Raw genomic sequence first — 15053 nt, 5'->3', positions numbered from 1 at the left:
AACAAGGAACTAAAAGTCAACAATCTCCAGTGGAGACTGCTCTGTGGCAGATAACTGAAGCTGCAATGGGCAGCGCCCAGTCTGGATCTACGTAAATGGTTCTGTGAAGCTCAGGAAAATTTCCATTGAAACATATAAGTTAAAAATTATCAGAGTACTTGAGGTGATACGGTAAACCTGACACACCTTTAAGAAGTTTCAGGAGGGAGTTAGAACTGCTGTATTTCCTCCCTTTAACACTGTCACCTTCTCAGACGCCAACTCAGATTTACAGACCAGTCCCTCTGTGAAAAGTATCCACATGGAGACACAGAAAAGGTAGATGACTAAGTTGCCAAAACAGACACCAGAGTCTTTTCTAATGAGTCAATACTGACTGTAAGAAGGCCCTGCAATGACAGTGAGAGAAACAGATGCTTGTCACAAACTGTTTGAGAAGCCAAAACCAGTGATTACGAGGCCCATGCCACTACGTTAGAGGAGTGATAACAATTGTGTCCTGTCTCCGTCATCCATCCTCTCTGACAGCAAATAAAGAAACGTTTCCATGAGGTAGGGTGTAATAAAACAACTTCTGTAAAACCTGTCTTTCTAGCTGCTCCATCACATTCTACTAGTTCTCTCGGGGTACAGGTTAAAACTGAGGATCAGTTAAAATGAAATATTAGTGTGGAATTCAAAGATCCAGTATTATTATGGTTAGGGAGTTAGTGGGAGTTAGTGAGATTAGTGTCAATTTTGAGGCAAATGATGATATTGAAAGACGCTAAAACAATGACACACGTTGGGTTTTACACTCAAAACTAAAATTTCCCTCTAGTTTCTGACTGTCTCTGAGGAAACTTGCTTTCATTTCTGCTCTTCCACTGGGCATCTTCACCGGAGCAGTTTAAGAGCAGGCCCTGACAGAATGATTATGTCTGAGTAATCCTGGAAGTGAAGAAGACGAGGTCTACGATGTGATTTCTGAGCAAACCTATGAGTATGTTACAACATGGGAAACCAGAGGGCGGCCATTTTTATACGCCTGGTCCTTTGAACATGTTTAAGTGGGTGAGGTCAAGCGAGTGTAAATGAATTAGTAGGCTACTGTTTTCCCTTACATGTGTATAGACTCTCTAGCTGGTATTAAAAATAAAGTATGAAGTGAAATCAAATTGTGAAACCAGACTTCCTCAATAAGAAAAAAACCCCAGCCCCTTGGGAAATGAAGTGCTTCCCGAAAGTTGCTTTATAATGGTCTTAATGTGTTTAATTAGTTTTATTTGGGAGATTGTCAGTGTAGGTTTCATAAAAAGACAGTTAAGGTTGGGCAGTATTTATCATTACATCTATCTGTGGTTGTTAAAAGTAGTTTTATAACACATCCTGATGTCATTTTTTATTGATTAACTATTTGTGTATTTCTTGAGAACCACAGCTGTCCTTCCGGTTTTACTTTTATAAGTGAGCATTAAAAACACATGACATTTCAAAACATATATGTATATTCATTTTGAGGCCTTGTTTGTGTCATAATAATCATTTCCCATCTATTTATAGATTTTTCTATATCTCATTTAATCATGTTAAGTGATTTAAACCCTTTTAGTGAAGGGTTTTCTAATGGTTTTAGTGTCTGTTTCGTGATTAGCATGCTTAAACCACTTTGGCTATGTAGCGTACACTATACTTTAGCCGCTTTTGTTAAGTATCATTTTACATTTCTATGGGACGACTGGGTTCTTCCTCGCTGTCGCTGAGTTCACAGAAACGTGAGAAGTTCCCACATTGGCCCTGCAGGCTCTGAATGAGGATGTCATGGCTACCAAGCAACAAGTTAAAACCCAGCTGCCCGCAGCCATTAGACAACTTCTCTCAGTGCAAAAACAACACTGAGAGATACAAAGTAACGCCGGACACCATTAATATTAGCTTGCAGTTAATAGCGGGGCTACATTGTAAATGACTCCTCTTACCTTAAGCAGATGGAGCTCAGTGGGAAGAAGTAGTGGCAGCTTTTGGACGCATAATATTCCTCCTAATGGATGGACTCGCAGTGTCTTAAGCTGGGCCGAAATGTCCTTTTAAAAGGTTTATTCTGTGGAGTGAAATGGGTGAGCGGCGGCGTGGTCTCCCCCTTTCAGAAACAGGAGAACTGAGTCCACTTTCTTACAGTTGTTAGTGTTTCCCAGGACAACTCAGTGGGAGGAGTCTGCAGGAGGGCTATTATAAGCTCTGTTTGCATTTGGGTTTCTAAAGGAGTTCAGTTTCAGACCAGAGGACGTGCACTTCCTGTGGCCAAAATAACTTTAGTGCAGCAAGTATTAAGCAAGTATTATAAATGTGACCTTCCTGATAAGGAGACTGTGTCGTGGTCGCACTTCTTAAGCAAGATGAAGCTAGCAAAATTTAAATAACTTCCTGTTTCCATTTTTCATAATAAAAGAAGCAAATTCACACCAGTTGACTATCATAAAGATGGCCCGTGGAGTATCGGGTTAAACTATGTCTCTAAACAATTATAATTAGTTAAATTTATTATAGGAGGTGTTTTCAAACCCTCCTCTGACTTCTTGGATTTCTTTGGACTGTGTGTCTTGCCTCTGCGTCATTATATGGTTGTGTAAAAGGCTAAAATTGTTTCAAATCAACACAAACAACATTTGGGTATTTTCGGCAACTTTAGTGTCGTTTTGGAGCAGAGCATATCTGTGTTTTTTGTTCTGAAACTGCAAGACTCCATATTACGCATGTAGCAGCCTAGCTAGCAAACTTAGACCTCGTACCAGCTGGAGCAAAGCTGTTGTCATGGTTCAGATTTAGTGTACTTTTATTTTGAAGGTAAAACTGGAATCCGCAAAACATCTTACTAATAGCTGCATCTGACAAAGATTTGACCATGTTTGCAGTATCTTAATAAAGGAACACAGAAGTGGAAATAGTGTCATTGCATAATACGTTCAATTTAACTGTTGCTAAACAGACCAAAACTTTAATTATAATCGCCTTCATGTGCTGCTTAGACTCAGTTGCTGCAAAACAGTTTCCTCCAGCTCTGCACATTTCCCCACCACTGTAACTGATAACTGCTTCATACCATTCTGAAAGAGCAACTACAAATGAATTTAAACGCACTGACTTCTGAGAACATTAAATTCATTGTACAGTACACTGTGTCTGTAGGAATATCATATGAAATACCATAGTGATTGCATGCTGCACAATATGATGAAGGTCACTGATAACAACAGACACATTACATGAATCTGTAAGAGCAGGGTGTCTTTCAATTTCTGTCTGTCTTTTGTTTTTTTGTTTTTTTCAGGATAAAAATGCATCATGTAGTGGTCCATGTTTTTGGCCGAGTAGTCAGAGGTGGAAACGATAACCAACTGTCATTAAGGTATGAATCACAGATACTTGGATTGTCCTGTGGTACAAACATTAGGTAGGTGTTTGTAATGTCCTATGGGGAAGTTTCATTGCTGTCTCATCATGACTGCATAAAGTGTATCACCTCTTTTAGCCACACGACAAAAAACTCTTGTGGTTTGAACTGCCCTCTGCTGGTTCAAAAGGCCTCCTGCAATGATCTCTGCAGGCAGGAGCTCATGTATAAAAATTGAGGGATGTGGTTTGGCTCATTTTTTATCACACAGACTTATAAAACATTGGAAAAGCAGACACAAGCACCATACCGTTTCACCTAACAAAACAACTCATGGAGTCTCTGCACTTGACTGAAATGGTTTTCTTATATTCAAAAATGATTCCCTACCTCTAATGGGCACTGTTTAGCATTCAAATGCCTCTATTCCTCAGCAGCCCACAGGTATGAAACGTCTTCTACTAGACCTTGTGTGTTTGTTGTACACACACTTATAAAAGATTCAGTGTTAGAATAACATTACTTTTCATCAGGTTTCTATGCAAAAGGGTGTGTATGAGTGCAAAACAGGGCAATACTGAAAAGGAGCATTCATTCCCCAGCTTTAGTTGACCAAATTAAGGTTTATACCCTCCATTACTTTCAAAATGGATAACCCACAGGAAAGGGATGTGTTTAAAATCACACCTCCTTAGATTCAGGATTATCTGGATCTTTTGAGTGACATGAATTGAACAGAACTTTCATTATGTGGTTATGACAAAAAAAATCTGTGGCTTTTAGTCAAGCCTTGCTAGCATGTGAGCCCACACGTTCGAATGAAATCACTGTTAATAATGTCTGAGTGGTGCCTGGAGTGGGAAAGAAGGAGTTGTGTATGGAGCAGACAGGGAGTCTGAGAGTGCTCATCCAAAAAGATGTTAAGTACTGTATTTTGATAATTTTACGATCCAACTAGGAGACCAGATTGATGGCTTGTCAGTGTGAGAGCAGGCTGACCTATTAGATTCAATTCAGAATCTGGGTTTTGTCTGTAGACACTCCACTCTCAGCATAGCTTATCTGTTGTTATGGATCATAACTGTGACAAAAGCATTACTGATGAATCACACTACTGTCTGCTGGCTTTTCCAAATAAATGCCTGTTGCCAGAAAGAGAAAAAGCACAATAAATACCCTGTTTTCTGCCATGGAGTGTCTTCAGCTGCAGCAGGCAGAACATAGAGACTTACATTTAAGCCTGATGGATAGAGGGGCACAAAATAAATCTTAGAACATTTTTAGACTGTAATGAAATTTTTCCACATTTGTGGAACAGTGGGTATTACTCAATTTTTGTGTTTGTACAAAAATGAAAGAGCTGATGATTTAAAAAAAAAAAAAAAAAGCACACAAACTGTTATGTCATTGGTTGACTAGAATACACACATACACTACCAGTGAACAGTTTTAGAATACTTCTTTTTTTCCTGTTGTTACTGAAATTTACATAATGTGAATGAGCGTGTACTCTGAAATTAAAGCACCAGACAAAAACAAATAATACAGATTAAAAAATAATAATAATAATAAAATCATAAATCCTGAACACTCTCTTGATCTTCTCTCTGCTACGGGAATGAAACATTGTTTTTAAAGTTCATTCCAACTCTGTGGCAGAAGTTCCTACAAATGTGTTGCACTTGTCCAGTTCATCCCAAACCAGCTCCATGTGGTTTAAGTCTGGAGACTGTGCTGGTCTTCCATCATTTGAAGCCACCATCTGGTTCTTCTCTTCTCCTGTTTGGGTCATTATCTTGCTGTAGGATGACCAGCCAGCCTTTCTTCCTACTTGTCTTTCCTTCACCATTGTGATATCAATATACAGTACTGCTTCCTGCATTTTTCAGTTTTTTGTGACTTTGTTTTTTTCCCTTGGACAGTTTACTGCTGACCATTGTACCGTTCAAGGTCAAACTTCTTAACTTTTAATAAAAACTGGAGAAATGGGGGTGCTCTAAAACTTTTGACCGCTTGTGTAAATGTTGGTACAGCAGCCAAAGCCACAAAGTCCCAGTTTTAAAGCCATCTTTCTGCAAAACAAGCTGGTATCTGGTGCTCATCAAGCACATGGTCACAGTTATTAACGCACCAGGTGCACGGTTTCCATCAGTGTATGTGAAATTGAACCACAGAGAAGTTGTTTGGGTAGCCCAGCAGGCATCCAGGCCTTCCTCCCATCACAAGCATCTGAGCTCAGAGCTTTGTCTCTCTCATCCACCTGTAACCAGCCGAGGGTTAGATAAATGGCAGGTGGTATTGAAAAGAGTCCCCATTCACCGCCATGCTGAGCTGCCCTTAGACACATTATTGCAGTTCGGAGGAGGAGTGGAGGGACGTGGGGGGAATGTTGAAGCAGGGCGGTCTGCAGACTGCCAGAACATAAGCGAGACGCTGAAACAAGCACGACACAAAGAGGTACATAGCTGCCTTTGTGCTTTGATAAAAGGAGGTTTTGTAAGTTGGAGGACTTGGATGGAAGAGATAGCGCTGAAAAACCCCCAGCCAGAGTAAACACTTGGATAGAGACAAAAACACACTAGTTGCAAGAGGAAGGAGGGAGGGGGAGAGAAAGGGAAGGAGCGAGAGGCATATCATTTGGCTGAAGTGCCGTCGGAGTGCTGCATACACTGTCTCACAATTCAATGGAAAGCATCTTACACTCAGCCATACTGTCCACATTTCTTCTCACTCTGTCTGGGCCATGAGGATTTTGTTGTTTTGCTTCAGTTAAAGCTCCACTGGGAAACTCTTACAGCCTTATTTAAAACTGTTTGAACTTCAATACCCAAATAAAAATACCACTGTTATGGAGTTGGGATTTCACTCTTAAACTTATTGGAAGTTCAGGTGATTTAGAACAAGTGTGTCCATAGCACATGTCAGAACTACAGAATAATAGTTGGAAAAATAATCTCACCTCAAGGTCCATTTAGTTGCTGTTCTGGTGCTTTTGATCATGCCTCATGAGCTTCATCAGCAGATGGAGTTTGTCCAGTTGTGGTGAAATCTCCTTTCTTTCTGAACACTTTAGGGACTTGTCATCCATGTTGGCTTAAAAGTTGGCTTTAAATGTTTAATTTTGACCTTATCAATAAAACAATTTCTTGTTATTAGTAAGATAATGTGTTCTGGAGCTTTTGATCACATTACTTGATCTTCATCAGATCTCTCAAGGTGAGATTGTTTTGTCAGCTGCTGTTTCCAATTTCAAACCAGAAAAATAAACTTTTTATTTATGAGTGTAAAATCATCTATAAATGTTCTATAAATCTATAAATCTGTTGAGTTGGTCAGGTGATAATTTTCTTTAGGTTGATGACTATGTATGACCCCTCTCACATTACACACAGTCATTTGATCCATTGTTAAATATGTATCCATACACGTGAGAACTGTATCAAGACTAAGGCAAAACCCTCTCCTTATCTAAATATTTGACTTGTATGCCTGGGCTGCTTTACTTAAAAGTTTCTGTTCATTGTTATTTTGGGCAAAGTTGACACATGTTCAGCATATAAAGTTCTAACACTGTAAGGATCAAGACGATCTCTGAGAGCCTCCTCTGGGCTAAAGCTGTCTGTTTTCTTGGCAACACAGTTCATTCAACTGCCACCCACCATTTGTTTTAGCAGAGCTTTTTGCATACTAACCCTACAGGTACAACAATTCTCAGGGTATTTCATACCAATTTTCTGTAACTGTCAACTTTAAATTGTCTCCGGATGTATGATTTTTCCATCAGTTCCTATTTTTTTTCCTTCTCCATTTGTAAAACATATCTTGGAGCATCAAAATGTACCTCAGAATTACTGTGTGGTGTAATTGCACAGATAACAACATACCAGTCATGCTGCTGTCACTCGGCTGGTTGGATTAGGTAAAATCCAACATTGCTATTTCACAGCTCATGTGTGTGCACTTGTTAAAGGGTAAATCTGGTGATATTCTTTGTTTTTTTTATTGTCAACAAATCCCATGAAAAAACAAAACCAACAATAAATTTCAGATATAGTTTATTCCTCCCTGCTGCAGACTTCCATTGTTGTTAAAAACACTATCAATAACACATCACTGAGCCACACTGTTGCACTGGACGGCACATTCCATCATTACAAAGCTGAACACGGACACTTAACAAGAGCACCAAATGTGTATTCATCCACAGGTGAAAATAGTCTGCAACAACTGCACAATTTCCTCCAGTTTGTAAAAACTACAGCACCTAGTTGTTTGAGGAAATTACTTCGTTTTTTGTGCTTTACATCTTCAATATGAACCAGTGGGCTTATGTCCCATAGACAAGAGTGGTGAAGTCAGAAAATATCGAGACATATTGTTGGTTTTGTTCTTTTTATAGGATTTATTGACTACATGAAAAATATTTAAAAAAAAAACCTTAATCCTTAACCTTAAGAGTAACCTGCTGACTTATTGTACACACTCATTAAAATGCATGCAACCAGGTTTATAAACAACGAACTGGCTGAATATTGGAGTGTTACTGTGATCAAAACATTGTTGACACTAGTGTTTTCTGTCAAGGTGAGGACTGGTGCAGTTTCAAGCTTTAATTACCCAACTATTTGCTGAAAATAATTTTATATTATTCAACAGACACTTTAATGCTGACAGGAAGAAAAACATTGCCAGGGAGAGACAAAGAGAGAAAGCAGGAGACCTTTCCCCATTCTTCAAATCTCGACAAGATAAATCAATCATGTTTTTGTAATTAACAGCATGAATAATTTCAGTCCCTGTCATGTCCACAAGATGTCAGTGTCTGTGGTGCTGCAGGTCAGTAAGTCCAGTTGATCCCATCAGCTGGGATTTGTGGAATCTAAACACACCACAATACAAATCACTGTCACACAAATACTGTGTGTCTGTGTGTGTGGCCTTGAAACCAGGAGCCCACTGTACTTGTCTGACAGCTCTGTGAGGACTGAGGTTCAGGTTAGCTTTAGCTTTAGATTAGGGTCAGGCACTGAGCTGCGATAGTTAAGGTTAGTCAATGATGGGTCCCCACAAAGATTGGTGTGTAAGGATTTGTGAACGCGTGTATGTGTGTGTGTTCCACTAATCTTCCTGAATGATAAAATAATATTTTCAGAGCATTTTCAGGCGTAGGAATGGAGCATACAAATGTTTTCCATTGTAGTGAAACTATGATTGAAATTTGTTGTCACAGCTGCCCATTTGCCCCATAATGCCTGATTTTAGGTCAAAGTTTACCGACCTCTGCATCGCCTTCTAAGTCTGTATGTATCCATGCATTTACTGCGCGCACTCAGCTCTGGATGCACGGCAAAGAGCGGGTCAGGTGACTTAAGTCAAACTGGCGTGTCCAACCAGATAAGAGGTCGGACCCACGCCGCCTCCCATCTACTTCCACATTCCACCTCCATTCACTAAAGCCCAGTAGATTACCTCCTGCAGATCTCTCCTCTTTAATTAGGAGCAAACAGGAGGAGTGAAGGCACAGTGACTCCATCCAGATTATTCAAAAGAAGCACAAATAAACAGGGAGGGTCTGATGTATTGATGCTGACATGTAATCTCAGATTTGATCTCTCTTGATATTTTTATGTAAAGACGTGGATGATATATAGACAAGGGAGAGAATACACCACAACAAAACAAGGGTGGTTGCAGGACTAGCTATAACCCTGAGATCTACCATGCTCCACAACTGTTTCTGGAAAAACATCCACCCCCAAAAATGTGACACTGACTCCATTAAGGCCCAGTTAGCAGAGGAAAAATAGCACAAAACTATGTAGCGGTAATTGTACCAGCAGGGTTTTGTTTGCTGTGTCTTTCCTCTGCCTTGTTATCTTAAAGTTATTTTCCACCCACATACAAAGGATGAGGCACTTAAAAAAAAGGAAAGTGAGCTGAAACTTGAGCTGGTGATACAGACACCCTGAGGGGCTTATAAATAATATTTCACAGAGAGTAAAACAATGGTGACATGGATTTATCAAGTGTTCACGTTAGACAAGAAAAGAAGCGATAATAGATCATTTTCTTAACCCAAGTCAGCAAAAGCCATATTATGTTCTAAACAATGTGCATCTCACTGACTCTGTAGAATAAGCTTTAAATTCCTGATCATCAACAATCAGCTGCAAGAGAGGATGTCAAGTGCCAGAGACAAACAGAAAGTGATATGACCCTGGAATCATCATGGAATTCAGTGGAGGAAAATAATAAAGCTAAGTAGAAGACAGTGGTTTAAACCACAAACAAAAGGGACACAGGGAACGGGTTTATCACTCTTTCCCAGAATCCTCCCCCTGGAAGCTATTGATTTCCCGGATGTTTGCATGAGACGTTTCTGTGTTGCAGTTCACTCGCCATCGCAGGGATTGTGCGGGCAGGCACCATCGACTGTAATCCCAATGTGGTCGCCAGAGGACGAAGCTCTGCAGATGAAGGGCAGAGACATTAGGGAGACATTAGCATGTCAGCGGCCACAAGTCTAACTTTCCCTCTCAGGAAAACTCAGATCCACGTGATCACATCAAGATGGATCATGATTGCACTCAGTATCATTTACTGTTTATTGACAGGATGCAGGGCCTGACTGTTGGGCCTAAATACTGGATTATTTAGCTGGAGAAGAGTGTCATGATGGCGTAATGATGAACTGCATCATGTGATTGGAGGAGAGCGTGCCCCGACAGACGGGTAAAGGGAGTCATGGGCGGGGCTTGGAGGAGGGGTTAAATGGAGACTGGTGAAGACAGAGAGCATGGGGGCTAAATTTAGCCAATGGCTCTGCTGGGGTGGAGCTAATCCTCTTTGCACTCGAATTATCTGGCCTTCGGATTAGAGAGCTTTGCCTCTATGCAAGACATCTACTCTCTATAATGATGTCCCATACCAGACTGTACCATGTCTCCTGCTGGGGGTGACTGAGTTGGCAGACTGGCTGTTGTGATGAATGAAAAAAGTATTCATTATTTGTTATGTAGAGTATGCAGTAGAGCTACTTGTCCATTTATTAACAGTTATATAGTGACATTTTACTGTATAGTAGACTCAAATATTTCCTGCAGTGCAACACATAATGTAGTGAACAAGCAATGGTAAACTGCACCTGACTTAAATATTATTGTTATAGCATTATATTACTACAGTCATACTATGTGTCTTCTACTTAGCATTCTCTCTATTGTTTAATGGTAAACGTTTGACATGCATTCATGGAAAAAAAACAGAAGTATGAAGGGAGCAAACATGTATGAAAGTAGGAATTCATTGGATCCACTGATAAGTACTGCTGCACACTGACTTATATAACAATTTATATTATGTGTTTCATGTTTCAGTAGAGTGGTGGTTCCCAGCCTGGTGGGTTGAGACTCCCACACGGGGTCACAAATCTGAGAGGTTGCAAGATTATTACCAGAATAGGAAAGCAGTAGCATGACGTATCTATTTTATATACAAACTATTTTATATACAAACTGAGTAGTTACATCTAGATTTGATGCATCTTACAGGGCTAAACATCTGAGTAATTTTTCTAGACAAAATGAAAAATAATTCCTAGCTCCAGCTTGTCTCTTGTAAGGATTTTCACCATTTCCTCACATGATGGTAAATTAAACATGTTTGGGTATCTTTTTTGACATTACAGATTTATACATTTTCATAGCTTCTTATATTATATAATATACTATCATTTTTGTCATCAGTCCAACTGCAACTGCTGTTCCCTCACTGGCGTCAGTCCTCTTCCCTCAGATTCTGTATATTTTCTGTATGTAAACCACCGTCGGAATGATATGTGGTGCAGAGGAGCTATGATTATCCATCTCCAGCTGGAAGATGCCACTCAGACACATCCATAATCACCTCTGCACTCATCCACACCCAAAGAAATAAAACCACCAGCCCTTCCTTCCTGCTTCAAGGGAAGAGGAATGTTTTAGCTATTTTTGCTGATGCTTATCCAGAGCAACTCGGGATGGATGAACAACTACTGTAGCGAGTCAATGTCTCACTCAAGGAGGCTTCGACAGGACATGCAGCTGCTGAGTTGATGTACTCTTCTGCTTATGGGACAAGAGGGCTCATTCTGGCTTGTGCAACTATAGACAACCATTATCCAGATATGCCATTACAGTCCACTACTTGGATAACATTCACATTTAAACCCACCTGGTGTAGTGTTTAAGTGTTTGAATGGAATCTAAAACATGCACACTCTTGGAGATCTCTTCTGAATGATTGCAGGCCACTAAAGGCCCAGATTTGTGTCTCCATGACAACAAGTATCTGCCCTGCTGAAGTGTCCTTGAGCACAAAAAAAAAGAAGAACAAAAGAAAGAAAAAACAGAATCTCAACCAGCTGACACTGACACTGACCTCTGACCTCTCTGTGGAGGACCCGTTTTTGAGATCAAGAGTATCACAGAAAAATACCTGCACAGTTTACACACAGTGCCAGTGGAGCCTGTTGCTATTTAAACCTTTAGGACTATACCATTGGGTCCCAGATGTGGGTGGGGTTAGTTCCAGGGAGTTTCCTGTGGGGATGAGCCCTGGTGAGGGAGGTGGTGTGTGTGTGTGTGTGGGTGGGTGGGGGGAGGTAGTGGAGTGGGGGTGGGGGGTGTGGGGGGGGTTGTGAGGTTGTGTCCTAATCCCTCAGGCTTGGCTGCAGCACGGCCTTAGGATAAACTGACATGTAGGCTTTGGACATGTGAAAATGCTGCTTGGACATTAGCATTTTTTTTTTAAATTTATGTTTGTTTTTTTCAGAAGACATTTTTATATTTAGGGAATGCCAACTCTGGTAAGACCATTTTTGTTATGTTTGCTGAATTATGCCATTTAGCTTTTGGTTTTGTCAGACAAATTATTGAGGGAATGAGAGACTGAAAAAATACCTGCAATGATATAGTTCATTTTTTCGAAGATTTATTTGTTGCAACATTTACATTTAGATCATCCTCAGCCATCAACATTACCATCTATCAGCAACCTTAACTAACCATGCCATTTTTTTAAAAATAAATAAAATAAAATCTTGTTTAGATATTTTGCAACACATTTTACCATTTGTCAAATTCCTCAACTTTTAATCAAAGCTGATGTTTAAAAAACGGATTCTCACATACCAGTATGAATATTTTCTATTGCACGAGGGGAGAATCTACTGTCTGTATCATCAGGATATATTCAATGTAGAACTTTTTAAATAAATAGCTATTGGCATGAGAATATCATAAGCAACATATCTGACAAGGCCCAGAATGGCTGCTCTTGCGCTGTAACCGATCCAGTGGCAGTTACTGTAAACAGAAAACCGGTTGCTAATAAATGCACTTGACGGGTTAGCAGGCTGGTCGTCCCCAGAAATCACACAGGATTGTTCTCTGACCTCTCGAGGTCACAGGGGAGCCGAGATTAAACTGAACTCACCTGCTTTGGCGGATACAATGCTACAACCTGACGCTTTTATCAAAGAGTATATTGTAATATCTGTGGCCCCTCACCCTGTTGCTTAGTAAAACCCAGACTGAGCAAACTGGTAGAGAAAGTCAGCCATTTTTGTACCTAGACAAGCGATATTAATCGAGGAAATCTGGTGCTGATATCCTGTGCCATTTTGGTCATTTCCAAGCAAAAAGGGCCATTTCTTTATCTCCCAAAAAAACTGTTCAGGTGTTAGTGTAGTCTAGTGTATATAATAGAGGTTTAGTAAAGATAAAAATGTCATTGAAAGCAAAGTGAGTCAAACAAATGGTGCAAAATGTGCCGGTGTGATGGAGTTACCCGCAGGGGCTGACAGAGACATCTCATCCACAAAATTAAAAAAAAAGAAAGGAAAAGGCTCAGGATGACAAAATGGAAAAACAGCTAGATACATACATGCCAACTGATAAAAGAACGTTGACAAGGCAGATAATTCATTTAAAAAATTCTCCTCCCAAATGTAATAACAGCTTACATACGAAAATAGGAGATTATAGTCACTGGATGTGAAAATATATGTGAAGAACATGAATGAACAGACATTTTCCAAATCTTCAATAACTACCAATGACATGCCTACAGCTGGACAGGGGTATATTGAATAAGACATTTGGAGCTGTCATCAGCAGAAGACTGTGGTTGTACTGACTGGGTAGCTTGAATTAAATATGAGAACTGTAGTTGGAAAAAGTCTCAAACTGCTGACCACAGAGCAGCTTTACTGGTGTATCTACTGTGTGTGTGTGTGTGTGTGTGTGTGTGTGATATACAGCTACTCTACCAAAGTCCATTATCACAGCATTAATATGTGACTCCACACGAGTGTATAGTTCTGTTGCTCTCTGCAGAATAAGCTACAGAAACTGATGAAGCAAAGACGACAGAGTTTGGCTCAGTCGAACTAATAAATGATCTCAACAGTAAAAGGTCACTTGTGAGATTGAAATAGCTTTCTGTAAATTACGCTGTGACCTCTCTGCTTCCTGTTAAACCTCAGACTCACATTGATTTTCATGATTCAAAGGAGCTCTTTGACTTTTCAACACTGGGACACTCTCAGAGGAAGGCAGTTCATGACCTATTCAAACTCTGCACGGGTATAAATACTGATTTGACATATGAATTAGTGTGTGTGTGTGTGTGTGTGTGTGTGTGTGTGTTAGGTGTATGAGTGTGGGGTGAGGGGGATCAAGATGATACATTCATAAACAGATACACAGATCAATAAGTTAGAGGAAGAGGGGAGAGGGAGGGATACAGAGGGGAAAAGAGTGAGTGAGTGCAGGCAGTCTAACTGTTATGTAAGTGCCAGCTGTGGGTGTAAAGGAGCTGCAGCAGGATGATGAAAGCAACACTGCTTCCCTCAACCAGACTGAGCATCCATCCTCTCACTTTCTCTCCTGAATTGTTCATGTATTATTCACGTTACTGAAGCAAACAACAAATGAAAAAAAAAAAAAAATCACATCGCATCATGGCACTGCAGTTCTTCTCATTACTCCTGACAACAAGACAGATCCATGAAGCATTTTAACACTGACGACAGGATTTCAAAACGATATATCCAAGAGCAGCAAGTACGTTTCAGTATTTCAATCCAGACTCCATAATCCACTGCCTCTATCAGCCACCTCTGTGAGTTCCGTGATGAAACAATAATGTGGGGCAACAAGGGCAAAATGAAAAAAAATCTGCAGTTTTAATCTGGATTAAATTACAGTGTTCGTCATCATGGCTCCAAACCAGAGCAGACCTACCCAAACCAAACCAACCGGTGTCAGATAATGTGATTGCAACTGTGTCTGGATCAAGCAAGTGATACACATGTAACAAGTAATAACCATTTGAAGAAAGTGACACAACAAAACTACTGGATTTTGGAGGAAGCTGCTTGAATGTGGGAACATTTGTCATGAGTAGCTTCAGATCTGGTGCAAAAAAAAATCTGTACTTTTGGAAACAGAATGTTTAAGCATTATTATATAACTTGAGGCAAAATGTTCGCACTTACATAGACATTCAGTCTGGAGCGATGAGACCAGACTAAATGGAGGATTAAACCAGTCCTTTGCTTCCACCAAATGGTTGTGATTTAAATTTCAAAACTACTTTCTCTGCATTTCTCAATATTATAACTCCATCCACCACAAACCCT

General features: G+C 40.0%; 1 protein-coding gene across 1 annotated transcript in view; it reads right to left on the bottom strand.

Annotated features, from left to right (window-relative positions):
- si:dkey-172h23.2 (uncharacterized protein LOC393772 homolog) overlaps positions 1-2347 on the bottom strand; it is a 39231-nt gene extending 36884 nt beyond the window's left edge. The window contains exon 1 of the mRNA XM_018697394.2: positions 1959-2347. The gene's annotated coding sequence lies outside the window, so the exon portion shown is untranslated. The remainder of the gene's footprint in view (positions 1-1958) is intronic.
- Positions 2348-15053: the final 12706 nt, after the last annotated feature.

Source organism: Lates calcarifer, linkage group LG2 (assembly GCF_001640805.2).
Source record: "Lates calcarifer isolate ASB-BC8 linkage group LG2, TLL_Latcal_v3, whole genome shotgun sequence".
NCBI classification, from domain to species: Eukaryota; Metazoa; Chordata; class Actinopteri; family Centropomidae; genus Lates; species Lates calcarifer.
Note: the sequence above shows the minus strand (reverse complement) of the source record. Positions and strands in the feature narration are given on the sequence as shown.